General features: G+C 42.7%; 1 long non-coding RNA gene across 1 annotated transcript in view; it reads right to left on the bottom strand.

The window, feature by feature from the left end:
* The window catches only part of LOC131820593 (uncharacterized), a 91074-nt gene that overhangs the window by 62403 nt on the left and 13550 nt on the right, over positions 1–15121 (bottom strand). The window lies entirely within an intron of this gene.

Raw genomic sequence — 15121 nt, 5'->3', positions numbered from 1 at the left:
CTGTCTCCCACATATGTTATAAAAAATAAATATGCCCTAGAATGTCATCTTTATGAGACACATGGGTAGACAGCTTCAAGAAAGATCAGGGGCACCTGGGTGGCTCAGTCGGTGAGACAGCTACCTTGAGCTCAGGTCCTGGGCCGGGATCAAGACCAGTATCAGGCTTCCTGCTCAGCGGGGAGCCTACTTCTCCCTTTCCTACTACTGCTCTCCTACTTGTATGCTCTGTCTCTGTCAAATAAATAAGTAAAATCTTAAAAAAAAAAAAAAAAAAAGGAAAGAAAGTCTGATCAATTTTATGGAGCCAATAAAACCCCTTGGAAGTGTTGGCCTGATGCCTTGCCTACAGAGCTTCCCACAGCCTTACCAGGCCCTGCTACAAAATACTAGTCGTCTCTGCAGAAGTCTGGACTCAAGGTCAACTGCTACGGTTGCAACCTATGAACAAACAAGGCCCTGAATTCTTTTCCTGACAGAACGAGCCTAAGACCGCATACAGGTTGTACCAGCTCCGAGAGCGTGCCCACAGCCCGTTCTCTTCGTCCCACGATAACCTCCTGACATCAGGGACTCAATTCTTCCTCATTCTCAGGTCAAGTCTCCACCCCAAAGTGAACATGAGAATATATGGTACATAATGCATATATGTATATATTTATATACACACACAGCCACACATACATGCTATGTATTTATACAACAATATGTGATACATCTATCGACCTATCATTACCGATCCGTCTCCCGTGATGGGTTGACAGATAGGTAGGTAGATATGGACATATCACAGATTAGAGTTGCATTGTTCCCCAACTCCCCTGCGTTTCTCGCATGAACCCTCCCTCCTCCGAACTCCTGGCAATCGCTGATCTTTTCCATCTTCCTCGTTCTGTCTTCTGCAGAGTGCCATTCAACGGACTCGTACAGGATGTAGCCTTTTCAGATTAGCCTCTTTCACTAAGCAACATGGACTTAAGCTTCCTCCAAGTCTTTTCACGGCTCAGTTCACTTTAGTGCTGAGTAATATTCAGTTGTCGGGGTGAGCCACAGGTCATCCATTCATCTGCTGAAGGGCAGCTTGGTTACTTCCAAGTTTGGGCAATTATGAATAAAGCTAGTATAAACATCACGGGCAGGTTTTTGTGTGGACACGAGTATATTCGGTCCCTTTGGATAAATACTGAGGAACATCATGGCTGGAGCCTGTGGTAAGAGGATGTTTTGTTTTGTGGGAAATCACCCAACACCCTTCCAAGGTGGTTGTACCAACCTGTATTGCTGCCAGGGATGGGGGAGAGCCCCGACTGGGTGGGCCCCTCCTCAGCTGTGGTGGTCCCAATGCTCCAGATCTGGCCATTCTAACGGCTGCATCATGGTATCTCCCTGCTGTTTGAGCTGCATTTCCCCAGTGACATACGATATGCAGCGTCTTTTTGTCGGCACACCCAGTCGTTTCTGAAGCTCTCCCTCAGCGTCCTTTCTGCAGCAGACAAAGGAATCTCTTTTTGTTTCTCTTAAGTTGTTCTAACTCCGGCGCTGGTGTGCTTCCCGAAATATCCGCTAAGAGCTGCAGACATTCCAGGGATAATTTCCACCACTGCTCTCTTTGCGAGTACAATTAACTTATGCTGGTGTCTGTGCCAGCGCTCATTTGTAATTAAGTGTCCCAGGTTTCACTGGGAAGGTGGCATCGGCCCGACAGGTTAGGGTTAGGATTAAGGGCAACAGGCTTTCTGCGGGGCCAGAGCTCTGAGACTCACCAGGCAATTAGGCCTCAAAAGAGGTAACCCCTCAGGTACCTGATCCTGTTTCCACCCGTGTTCCCTCCTGTCACAAACCCAGAGAACAGCTGCAATTCTCTTTCTTGCCTTCCTTTGTCTTCTACATTTCAGAATGTGTTAAGGGTATCAGATAATCCTAAACATAAATGTGAATTCCTTTGACTTCTACCGGTCCAGGCCCCAACCCACTCACGCATCATTCTGGCTTCTGGGGATGGTCACCCTGTCCCACCATTCAGATTCGAAACTCAGTACCTTTCTTCCCTTGACCTCATAGTTCATGTCCAAATGCCCGGTGACTCTCACTCAGCCGTCCCGGAACAAGGTCCTGATTCCACGCTCTCCACTCACTGTCTTCCTGGTACCTTAGTTCAGCTTCCGCTGTCTTTATCCAGAGTAGTTTGGTGCAGTCCCAGTCACAGAGCCCCACCAGACCCCTTCCACAGAGATCAGAGTCACCTACTTGCAAGGCCAGCCCAAGGACTGGCATCTGTGACACGCTTCTACTTCCCTTCTACTCTTCTCTGTATTGACCTCACTTCCTCGCGACCAACCTGCTGGTCTTCGAGAGTGCTCCCCCAGAGTGCTCCCAGCCACCTGAGCACGCGGCCTACCTGCCATTGCCAACACCCTGCTCCCAGGCAGCTGTGCCTGCCTCCTCCTGACCTTCCCACTCAAAAGCTTTGAGATCCTCTCCATTCTTCGAAGGCCTTCCAGAAAGTGGTCTGAAACCACTACAGAGAATCAATCAGTCTTTGCCATGTGATAGGATAACACAGGATTCCTAATCCTTCTTATCAAACTTGATTATGTTTCATTACAGGTGCGCATTCCTGCTTTTTCTCTCCAACTGTGAGCTTCTCAGGGGCACAGGTGTGTATCCTGCTCCTTGTCCACCAGCAGAGTCAGCAGAATCTCATACCTGGCAGACACGGGTCTGCTTACGAACGGAACTGACGACTATGTGAGTAAAAGTCACTGGCTAATCGTTACCTTTACTCTCTTTATCCCTTTTCATAAGACAAAAAGCGGACACACACCACTAGATTTTTTTTTTTAAGTGCATGAAGCCCACCACAAACAACAAATATGAAGATCTTTTTCATCAAGGCAACATTTTAAAGATCTCCAAGTCTATTTTCCCTACAACTAAGACTTTATAGCTGATTGCCTAAGGTGCTGCAGTGGCCAAGAATTATGATTAACTTTTTAATAACAGAGTCTGAAAACATACATTGGGCTGTTTTTAATATTTTGATGCATGTATTTCAAATACATGTTTTCTGAAATCACATTCTAATTGGATCATGCCCTATGAAGAAATGCAAATTTCATTTACTCATGACCCCCAGATTTCAGGATTTCATTTTAGTTTAGTTTTTTTTTTTTTTTTTTTTTTTTTTTAAATGGGAGCCTACAATAAATTAGATTCTGTTCCTGCAAAATGTGTAGACCAACAAGTCCTCTGGCAGTTTGGAAGATGACAAGTGAACACAATGCAGTGAGTCTGAGCCACTCTCTCATCAGCAACAAAACCAGGCTTGCTTGTGTGCAGGTGCAGGGACACTGGAGCTGGAAGAAAGACCGAGACAGTTCATGGCTCGCTCTTTGGCTTTTAGTATCCATTCTGCAGTCTAAAAAATTAACTGGGAATCTCACAAGCGAAATGGGGCAGAGTATAATCAAATTCTCCATTGCATCAATTTTCGCAACGATGGCAGTTGGAGCAGTTTTCATACTTTTCTTATGTGCAGGTCAGCTGGGGAAATCTAGGAACCTGCCCACTGTAAGTGAAATGGCATTTTCTCTGGCACACACATCAGTCACTTGTCACAGCTGGCCGAAAGCATCATCAAAGACTCCCAGAAAGGGGACCTGCGTGAGCCCTTTCCTTTGCAGGACATTGCTGGGAAAGAACATACAAGGGTTCTTCTGTAAAAATCTGCTTCCTGAGTATGGAATCTTCAGAATATGTGGGTCTCCCAGACCCCTTGGTGCCCATAACTAGGCTCAGTAGTGTTCCTGGCTTGCCATGCTCCCTGGAGACTTTGTAATGCTGGAAGGGGCCTTTCCCTGTGTGAAAATGAATGGAGTGACCACAACGGGGTGGGGTGGGGATATATATATATTTTCTGAAAATAGAAATATATAAATTTATATACTATATATTTTAGGCTGTGCTTTCTGCATTTGTAATACTGGGTCACAGGGATGACATCGTGATGTGACCACTATTCCTCAGGTTTTGTCTCTGTCTCCTGCCCTGGTACGTAAGGCATTTTGAAAAGTCCCCCCACCACGACTGGATGGGGATGGAGATGAGAAGAAGGGCCTGGTGCCGGCGGCAGTGGGAGTCCTCAGCTGTGACAGCTACTTACTGCACACATTACCGATCTGGAACTAATCTAGGAGCTTCATGAGCATGGGCACGTGCACTCTTCTCAGCCACACTGTGGCTCTTGTATTCCCATTCAGAAATTTTTATCTCTGGGGCGCCTGGGGGGCTCAGTCAGTTAAGCGTCTCCCTTTGGCTCAGGTCATGATCCTGGGGTCCCAGGGTCCAGCCATGCATTCTGCATCAGGCTCCCCATTCAGCAAGGAGTCTCCATCTCCCTCTGCCTGCCCCTCTCTCATGCTCTCTCTCTTGCTCTCTCGCTCAAATAAATAAATAAAATCTTTTTCAAAAAAAGAAATTTTCATCCCAAGGAATTCTGGATAAGCATTCTATTTCAGATGTTCGTTTGCTTTTTATTCACTGGAGTCCTGTGACACTTAACTGAAGCCCAGTAAGAGAGGTAAGAGAATGAAAGGAAGATGACACTCACGGTGAAAGCTACCTTGTCTCCAAGAGAACTGGGCCTTTCCTACTTCCTGTCGGTGTCCTAGTTACTAAGGGTGAACATGAAGCATTGGAAACACAGCCTCTTATTAAGACCAATAATTGATCTTTATCATCGACCAAGAAAGAAGTTTTTTAAAAAACTGAAGACAGGGGCGCCTGGGTGGCTCAGTAGGTTAAGTGTCTGCCTTCGGCTCAGGTCATGATCCCAGAGTCCTGGGATCGAGCCCCGCATCGGGCTCCCTACTTGGCGGGAAGCCCGCTTCTCTCTCTCTCTGCCTGCCCCTTTGCCTGCTTGTGATCTCTGTCAAGTAAATAAAATCTTAAAAAAAAAAATGAAGATATAGAGGGGAAATGGAAGATTTTACTTTTCCAACAGATCTATGAGTAAAGAAACACAGATTCTACACTCTCTGTGTGGCTGCAGTTACATCTTTCTTCTTTTTTCCTTACTCTTATGGTTTTGCAAAGAAAGGGTGTCCTGTCATCAGAGTTCACTTAGGGACAGACTAACCTTCAAGTCTCCAAATATTTTTCATAATTTCTATAAATGGTACGATGTCTTGCAATTGTTTAAGATTCATGGCTCAGAACACAGTGTTTACTTTCCCAGACGCCATTCTGCCTATAAACACAATTTGCGACCAAGAACCTAGTTCCAGGGATGCTTGATGCAACTTCATAATTGGCTTGAGAACACTGACTGAAATCCAAACAAAATGCCAGGTAGAAGATAAGGACCCGACCTTTCTCATCTCATTGTAGACAAAACGCCGCAAAGTTTTACACTGTGAAGTCCGGTTTCCAGAGCAGGCGGGGAACTGGCCAGTTGCCTTGGCGACAAGCAGGCTTCATGCCAGCCTTCTGGTTTGTCTCTGAAACCAGGCTCAGAAGCAACTTTGCTACTTGACAAAATTCCTGAATTCCTCGAGGCTGCTGTGCTGGGGACTCCTTCAACAAACTGAGCCCACTCTTGAGTCCGATTTTCAATGCAGGCCTTCAGTGATTAAAGTCGGAGAATGATGGAAGAGTTTGTTGGTGAATTTACACAGGAAGGTCTAACGTAATGTGCTGTCCATTCTGGAAAGGCTATCTGCCTTCTTTTTCCCTCTTCAAACTATATGCCTCTCCACCGAAGGGGGAAAAACAAAGTTGTCTGGATAAAAAAGCTGTTCCTGCTTCTCCTGTCATTTCAGGCTAGTTAATTTGGCCAAACACAAACACGAACACAAACAAAAACAAAAACAAAACTTCAAAAAACAAAAACAAAACAAAACCCTCCAAGAAGACAGAAAAATAATATTTTAAAAAACTCCACAACATCATATATCTCTTTTAGGATCAGCAGATTAGTGGGTGAGAAGCTGAATGTCCATGAAAGGCCGTGAACACAGACACAGCTCCAACCAGCTCCGCCAGCAAATGGGTCAGGCGGAACCAGACAGATCTGGGTTCTAAGCTTCTTTCCAAGGCTCTAACTTACCACACAGATGGCTTTGGAGAGGTAACTTAACTCTTTCATGCCTCAGATCACTAATCTGTTTAGTTATATAAAATCATTATCTTTCTGCTCCAATAGTGAGAATTAAATTAATATTCAAATTCTCTGGACTTAGTATATGCTCAGTAAATAGCTTCTCTCCCACCACAAAACCCTTGTCATTTTCTTAGCATGTAAAAATAATGCTGTAACTTCGGTGAGGAACAAAGGGACTGAGACTGACTTGATGGCAATTCTCACAATGGTCACAATACTCGAACGGACACTGCACAGAATGTTACGGTCACAGGACAAACTTGTTTCAGAGATTAAATAGTTTCTTTGTGCTGAGGGACAGCAATGAGGTTCATTCAGAGGAGTAGGGAGAGGGCATACTATCGGCAAGTTTCTTTTCTAACAAGCTTTTTAAAAAATTCTCTTAAAGATTTTATTTATTTACTTAACAGAGAAAGTGAGAGAGGGAACACAAGCATGGGGAGTGGGAGAGGGAGAAGCAGACTCCTCACTGAGCAGGTAGGATGAGGCGGGACTCGATCCCACGACCCTGGGATCATGACCTGAGCTGAAGGGAGACGCTTAATGAACTAATAAGCCACCCAAGCGCCCCTCCAACAAGCTTTTAAAGAACACATATGTATGTCCAGGTACTGTTCACAGTGGAGTAAACGTTTTATTTAAATTATCGTATAATAACTCCAAGAGGAACACGATCTTTATGATCTGTTTTACGGATAAGCCGAACAAGGCAAGGAGATGAAGCAGGAAAGGCAGCAGAGGCTCCGGCTCCGGGGTAGACGAAGAGGCTCCACCGACAGACAGGTAACTGTGGAGGCCACGGTCTGTATTCTACACTCTGGCATCGCTGCTCCCAGGGAGGCGCTTACCACACTGACTTCCCGTCTCTCGTGAGAACGGTTTGTCATTTTTTTTCGGTCACATCTTAATCGTGCTGTCCTTCTTTCTCACGTCTGTCTGAACTGTGTGTGTTCACACTGATTCCCTCCCTCTGGCTTGATCGTTGTGTGTCGTCTTCGGCTGACTGCTGCATCTGTCTCCGCGTCTTTGAATCTGGAGGGGACCTTGGCACACAAGAACCTTCCCATCTACCCAAATAAAGTGAAGGCAGACTTCTGGTAAAAGTTCCTACACCGAAGCTTCACTGTGTGCAGTATAAAACCTAAATAATTTATGCTGGTGGGTGAGGCCCGCTATGACTGTACCTTGTCATACTTTTTCTCTCACATGATTTCCCCCCAATCATCTTATTCGCTAACAGTGGACTCCGTTACTCCCTCTTGAAGCAGACCCTACAGGTCCCTGCCTCAGTTCATAAACCATCTTTTCCTATCACCTCTCCCTCTTAAAATGACTCATTTTTTTCTTCAAGGTCCCACTTAAATGCATCTTCTCAAAATCATCTCCCAAATTCTCCCAGGTAGAAGTATTTTCTTGTTTTTAGTGGTCTGAGACAGTTCAGCCTACATTGGATTTTGGCCTGTCACATGCATCAGGTTCGACTTTGGGTAAATCACATCATCCCCAGGATTCTTGATTCTTTGTATCAGAAGCTGGGAGGCGCTACGGAAAATCCCACCGAGGGACCTGAATGAAGTCTCTCGCCTCCTCATGTCCTGATTGTTGCCTCTCACTGAGAAGAGGCGAGAGCAACACCCTGGGACCATCACATAATGCCCTGGAGGGAATCCACTTAAATCTGTGCACCCGTTTTCACAGAAAATCTGGCCAAAATTGACAACAGGTGTCACCATCAAACCTGCCGCTCAAAGAATTTTTTAGACATGAGTTTTGCTTTCTTATTTTTCTATAAAAAATAGATAAAAGACATATCTTCTAGTGGACTAAGGAGGAATGATTGCAACTTGAAAACTGATGGAAAATGAACTAAAGAGGGCGTGACCTCTTCTGTATTTCTCCAAGCACAGGGAGCGAGCTGTGCCCGCGCTAAAGCAAGAAGCTCAGGCGGCTGAGATCTCACCTTTACGTGGAGGGCAGGACACTCCCGAGAGCGGAGGCCTACGGAAGACTTGGCTCTTTATTTCTAAGGAATGACATAACTGGACTTTTTACTTGTAACTGACCTATACCATCCCAAAGTTGGTATTACTGCAATCACATATGGTAAAGTTAGTCTCTCCCTGAGATCTTTAAGTTCTTAGCTCCCAAGACTACCATAAAGACAGAGATAAAATGGGGGAGACTGGGTACCTTGCATATCGCCAAGCACGCAGAAATTCCCTGCCTCTGTTTCTCTAGTTTCCAACATTTTGCTACACTGTAACAACATATTCTTTTTAACCCTCTTTTATTTTTTAAAAATATTTTATTTATTTATTTGACAGAGATCACCAGTAGGCAGAGAGGCAGGCAGAGAGAGAGCGGGGGACGCAGGCTCCTTGCTGAGTAGAGAGCCCGATGCGGGACTTGATCCCAGGACCCTGAGATCATGACCTGAGCCAAAGGCAGAGGCTTAACCCACTGAGCCACCCAGGCACCCCAACCCTGTCTCTTTTAAATACAAAAATCTGTACCTACTAATGTATATGACTTGATGAGTCTTCTAACTGGGAGCAGACCACCCCTGCTGTCCAGGATGTCAATACTCTGTGGGCAAAATCTGTGACCCGCTCAGCACCACCTGTCTACCCAGTGTGTTTTGCATCCCGTACTTATTAGTGAATGTCTGAATTAAATTGACCCTGCTGAGTTCGAAATACAGAAGCTACATTTATCAGACTTCCCACCGAATTGCCTGTAAAACGAGCTCAAGAAGCATGCAGCTTGAGTAGACAAGAACGGATAGAAAGTTTGGGCTGACGGATTGTGAAACCAATGCTGCTTAAGGTTAAGAGACCCTCATCTGCTCAGCCGTTTCCAAAGACCTGTGAGGTCTTCCTCTCGCTGTCCTCTGCTCCCGGCACAGAATGGGCAGCAGTAAGGCTCTGCTGAATGGATCAAGGAATCAAAGATCCTTGGCCTTCTGGAGCCAAGTGAGAGGGCCAGGGCGAGCCCCCCAAGAGTAGGTTGCCTCCCTCTGCGGGTTGGATAGTGTTCTAACCCACTGACCATGTACCATCACATAATGCCCTGGAGGGAATCCACTTAAATCTGTGCACCCGTTTTGTTGGAAACCATGTACCTCTGGGATCCAGATCATCATATATTTTTGCTAAATTTTGTAAAATCACAATCCATGACAACAGCTTTCGATTTTCACTCCTGGATGTTCTTGGCCTCGATTTCCCCTGTACTGGGGCTACAGCAGTGGCTACACAGGCTTCTGCTTTCCAGTACAAGGGAAATGTGATGATGTGGTCTGCAGTTACTTCTGTGAACAACTCTTCCAACTTATAAATGGTTTCCAGCAGCATTTTTTTTAGGCCATGTTGTCAACCAATACAACACTATGACAAATTTTCAGGGCCAAGAGTGGAGTCCCTGTAACCAAACTTGGTATTGTAAATATATGCATAGCATACAAAAAACAAAGTTTGAAATGTATGTATCTAGCAGTTAGACTTGCAAAATTCTTCCAACCATCAGACGTATAAAATCATAGGCAGAAAACACAGTTCTAATCAAAACAGAAGTCACCTCCTATCAGGGATATCCGTAGTGGTTCAGTACATAAATTATAAACGCATGTGATGGACTGAACAATTAGCTCTGTTCCTTTGCATTGCTCGTCATCTCCATATTGGTTACGATCTCATTATTGGGACATTACACTTACCTTGGCTCTTTGCTCATACAAAGGAATGCAGTAAAAATGTCAATGTGCCAATTCTGGCCTGGGCATTTAGAGACCGAATGCAGTTCTGCTTGCCCGTCTCTCCCCTGCTGTTGCCATGAGCAAAATATGTCCTGCCTTGCTCCCAGTGTTAAGACAATGAGAAAATCATGGATTAGGACCACCAGAGGACCCACAGAACTCTAGTAAGAAGCAACGTTGGTCAGCCATGTAGCTGAGCCAGACTAGACCAGCCAAATGCTAGTCAAGCCACAGACCCAGGAGAAAAAGTAATTCTTCGCTAAACCACTGAGTTTGGTATGTATTTGTCATGCTGTAAGTAGCATTATGGCAGTAGAGAAATGCTACAATACGTACGATCACTCTATGTTTTGATGGCAATTATATGACATACAACTTGTTAGCCCTGAAAGGCTTGAGAACACTGCAGTTGAAGTACAGTATACTGAGAGAAAAGCTGTATGTTTTATGAATCCAAGAGTCCGTTACAAATTTTGACCAATATACACTAGAGATTAGAGGCGCCTGGGTGGCTAAGGTGGTCGAGTGCCCAACTCTTGGTGTTGGCTAAGGTCATGATCTCGGGGTTATGGGATTGAGCCCCAAACTGGGCTCCACGCTTAGTGGATTCTCGCTCTCTCTCTCTCCCTGTGTTCTCCCAGCTCATGCACCTTATGTACGTTCTTTCTCAAATAAGTAAGTCTTTAAAAAAATAGTAGAGAGTAAATTACCTCTCTCTTTTTTTCTATAGAAAATGAAACAAAATCAGGGCAATATGAAAATTTCAAAGAGATTGTAAATCTATGTAGATATTGCTAATGTGTTTGTGTGGTGTTCATGGAAATGTCAATTTCTTTAAATTTACATGTTTTCCGGATTATTTTAATTGCTTTATTAAAGTGTAGTTGTCCTAAAATAAATGGTCCATGTTTGAAATGTATATGTTTTTATATACGCACACATCACCACAACCAAAAAATGAATATACCTACCATCTCAAGAACTTCCCTCAGACCCTCTGTAGACTCCGCCTCCCATCTCTGCTGACCCATGACCATCTTCATAAGCAACCACGGAGCTGCTCTCTGGGGCTACTGACCAGTTGGAGCTTCCTAGAAGCCTAGAAAATGGCTTCTTTTATACAGCACAACTATTTTGACATATATCCATGTTGCTATAGCAACAGTTGGCTTCTTTTTCATCCCTTAGTAGTATTCTATTGTATAATTACATCACCATTAGTGTATAGATTCACCTTCTTTAAGATTTTTATTTATTTATCTGAGAGAAGGTGAGAAAGAGAGAATGAGAGAAAGAACAAGAGAGAGAGAGCACAAGCAGGGGAGGGGCAGAGGGAGAGGGAGAGGCAGACTTCCCGCTGAGCAGGGAGTCCGACGTGGGGCTCCATCCCAGGACCCTGGGATCATGACCCAAGCAGAAGGCAGATGCTTAACTAACTGAGCCCCCCAGGTGTCCCTACATCCACCTTTTGATGAACAGGTGGGTTGTTTCCAGCTTTGGGGTAATAAAAATAATGATGACATGCATGTTCACTGACAAGTCTTTATATGAACATAAACTTTCATATTGTTTGGGCAAATAACTATGACGGGAATAAATGCATATACAGTCAGTGTATGTTTAGCTTTTTAAAAAAAATGTTGAACTATTTTCTTTTCTTTTTTTTTTTTTTTAAAAGATTTTATTTATTTATTTGACAGAGATCACAAGTAGGCAGAGAGGCAAGCAGAGAGAGAGAGAGAGGAGGAAGCAGGCTCCCAGCAGGGAGCCCGATGCGGGACTCGATCCCAGGACCCTGAGATCATGACCTGAGCCGAAGGCAGCGGCTTAACCCACTGAGCCACCCAGGCGCCCTCTGTTGAACTATTTTCTAATAAGTATTATTTTCACCCGTTTTTTTCTTTGAAAGTTCAAATTCCAACACATCCTTGCCCAGACTAGGTATAGACAATATTTTTTTCCCCTTTAGTCATTCTAAAGAGTGGATAGTGGCCTCTCATTGTGGTTTTCATCTGCATTTACCTAAAATGAGTAATGAGTTAAGTATCTTTCAACTACTAAATTGCTATGTGTATATCTTCTTTGGCGAACTGTCTGCTCTAGTGTTTTTTGCCCATTTATCTATAGGGTTATTTTTCTTCTTATTGAGTCTTGATCATCATTGAAGTGTTTTCTGCATACAAAATCCTTTGTCAGATTTCTAATTTGCAAATATTTTCTCCTAGTTCTTGGCTTGCTACTCTCCCTCAACCCCGAAGACACCCCGAAGTGTCTTCTTCGGGGTGAAGTTTTAATTCTGATAAACTCCAATTTATCAATTTGTTGTTTTATGGGTCATTCTTTGGGCGTTGCATCTACAAAATCTTTGCTTAGCCTGTAGTCACAAAGGTTTTCTCTATTTTCTTTGGGAGATCTGGTAAGTTAGGTTCGCTGTGCTGACACTTAATTTGTATACGGCATGATGAATAAAGTTTATTTGCTTGTTTTTGTCTTTTCATTTTACAAAGACTATCTTCTTTTTCACTGAATTGCAACTGCATTTTTGTTAAAAATCAATCAATCATACATTGCGACTATTTATCTGGAATCACTCTTTTGTTCCAACGATGCATCTGCCTCTATTAATGCTAACGCCACACCTTCTCTTTACCATCATAACTCTATAATAAGTCTTAAAATCAGATAGTTTAATGTTCCCAAATTTGTCCTCTTTTTTCAAAGTCATTTGACATTTATTTATATTTCCATTTAAATTTTAAAACTCATATGTTATTTTCGACAAGAAAATTCTGCTGCACCTTTGTCTGAAATCTCATTACATCTATCTATAGATCAGTTTGCAAAAAATTGACATTCTGTATTAAATTTTCCGATCCATAAAAATGATGTATTTCTCCATATGTCCTTCCTAATTACTCTCAATAATATTTTTTAGCTTTTATTGTAGAGTTTTGCATAAACTTTACATGTTTTATCACAAAGTGCTTCATATTTTAACACCATATTATAATTTTAATTTCAAATTCCATTTGTTCATTGCTCACATATAGAAATACAACTGAATAGTTGTATGTTGATACTGTATTCTGAAAATTGGTTCAGCTCAGTACTTTATTCTTCTAGTGCTTTGATAGAATCCATGGGGTTTTCCATGTAGTCTAGCTTGTGAATCATCCTTACTTCCTTTTTTATTTTATTTATATCTCATGCTTCATTGAAGTCATTAGAACATTAACATGATTTTGAATTAATGTCATGAGAGTGTACATTCCTGTCTCTGTCCTGATATCAAGGGAAAATCACTCTTTTTTTTTTTTTTAAAGATTTTATTTATTTATTTGACAGACAGAGATCAAAAGTAGGCAGAGAAAAGAGGAAGCAGGCTCCCTGCTGAGCAGAGAGCCCGATGCAGGGCTTGATCCCAGGACCCCGGGATCATGACCCAAGCTGAAGGCAGAGGCTTAACCCACTAAGCCACCCAGGAGCCCCTCACTCTGTCTTTTGACATTAATGATATGTTTTCATTTATGCTCTTTATCAGTTTTAAAAATTTTCCCTTTATTACTACGCTTCTGAAAGTTTTAGCAGGGGTAAATGTTGAATTTTTTATATGCTTTTCATATATGTGATCATGGTTTTTCATTTTTGTCTCTTAGTATGTTTCAGTGTAAATTGATTACTTTTCTAATATTGAACAAATTCCCCCAACTCACTGTATGTTATCTTTTTTATGTGTTGCTGTATTCGATATGCTGGAAATTTGTTAAAACTTTTGTATAAATTTTATAAGGAATATTGTTCTGTTTTTCTGTTAATATGTTTGGTTTTGATATTCGAGTAATGGGAGCCTCATAGAATACACTTAATTTCCCCTTCTCTTCAGTTTTCTGGAATATTTTGTATAGTTGGTATTACTTCTTCCTTAAATATTTGAAAAGATTTTTCAAGGGAGTGTTTTTACCAACAAATTCCCTTTTTCTGTTAGACGTAGAGCTAGTCAGGTCGTCTCTGTCATAGCTTGTGAACTCTGATGGTGTCCGTATGGCAACTTCTGCTTCATGTACGTTGTTTGATTCATCATCTTGATTCTCTTGATACCTTACTATCATTTTAATATGTTTTATTATAAATAAACGTTCACTTTTTGTTAATCCCTTGGTATTTTGGGGGTCAAAAAAAGCGGTCTTCAAAACATTTAATCTCCTGGAAATCTTCAGGAATGACTCCTGTTACTCCCGTGTGCCACCCTGGCTGTGGATACCCTTCGCAAAGACACCTGGTTAATTCAAAAACACTTGCAAGACCATCCTTACTTAACTGGCCTAGCAACAAGCCTCCTCCCACTTTAAGTTCACTGGTCATGAAGACGTGGCCAGTAGATAGTTTTGGAGGATAGGTAGTTCCTGTAAGTTCTCTGAGTACAAATCCTTTCATTTTCACAGTCAACTCTGAAATGTTAAAACTAATCTTGACCCAGAATTCCTTCCATCAAAACACCAGAATGATTTAGATTCCATTAATCATGTGAACTAGCAAGTACCTTCATTAACAAGGTGTAAAAAAAGAGGAAGAGAGGATCAGGCATATGCCTGCCATGATTAGCTAATGTAATGTATACATGTTCTGGCATCTTTTACAGCAACAGTGAAGTAGAATTAAGAAAATCTCATGAAGGGGCGCCTGGGTGGCTCAGTGGGTTAAGCTGCTGCCTTTGGCTCAGGTCATGATCTCAGGGTCCTGGAATCGAGCCCCGCATCGGGCTCTCTGCTCAGCGGGGAGCCTGCTTCCTCCTCTCTCTCTCTGCCTGCCTCTCTGCCTACTTGTGATCTCTGTCTGTCAAATAAATAAATAAAATCTTTAAAAAAAAAAATCTCATGAAAATGGGCAAAGGACATGAACAGAAAACAGACACATGAAAAAATGCTCCTCATCACTCAGCATCAGGGAAATACAAATCAAAACCACAATGAGATCCAACCTCACACCAGTCAGAATGGCTATAATTAACAAGTCAGAAAATGACAGACGCTGGCGAGGATGCGGAGAAAGGGGAACCCTCCTACACTGTTGGTGGGAATGCCACTTGGTGCAACCACTCTGGAAAACAGCATGGATTTTCCTCAAAAAGTTAAAAATAGAGCTACCCTATGACCCAGCAATTGCACTACAGGGTATTTACCCTAAAGATACAAACGTAGTGATCTGAA

This window comes from Mustela lutreola, chromosome 18 (genome assembly GCF_030435805.1).
Source record: "Mustela lutreola isolate mMusLut2 chromosome 18, mMusLut2.pri, whole genome shotgun sequence".
NCBI lineage: Eukaryota > Metazoa > Chordata > Mammalia > Carnivora > Mustelidae > Mustela > Mustela lutreola.
This window is presented reverse-complemented; position numbering and strand designations above follow the sequence as displayed.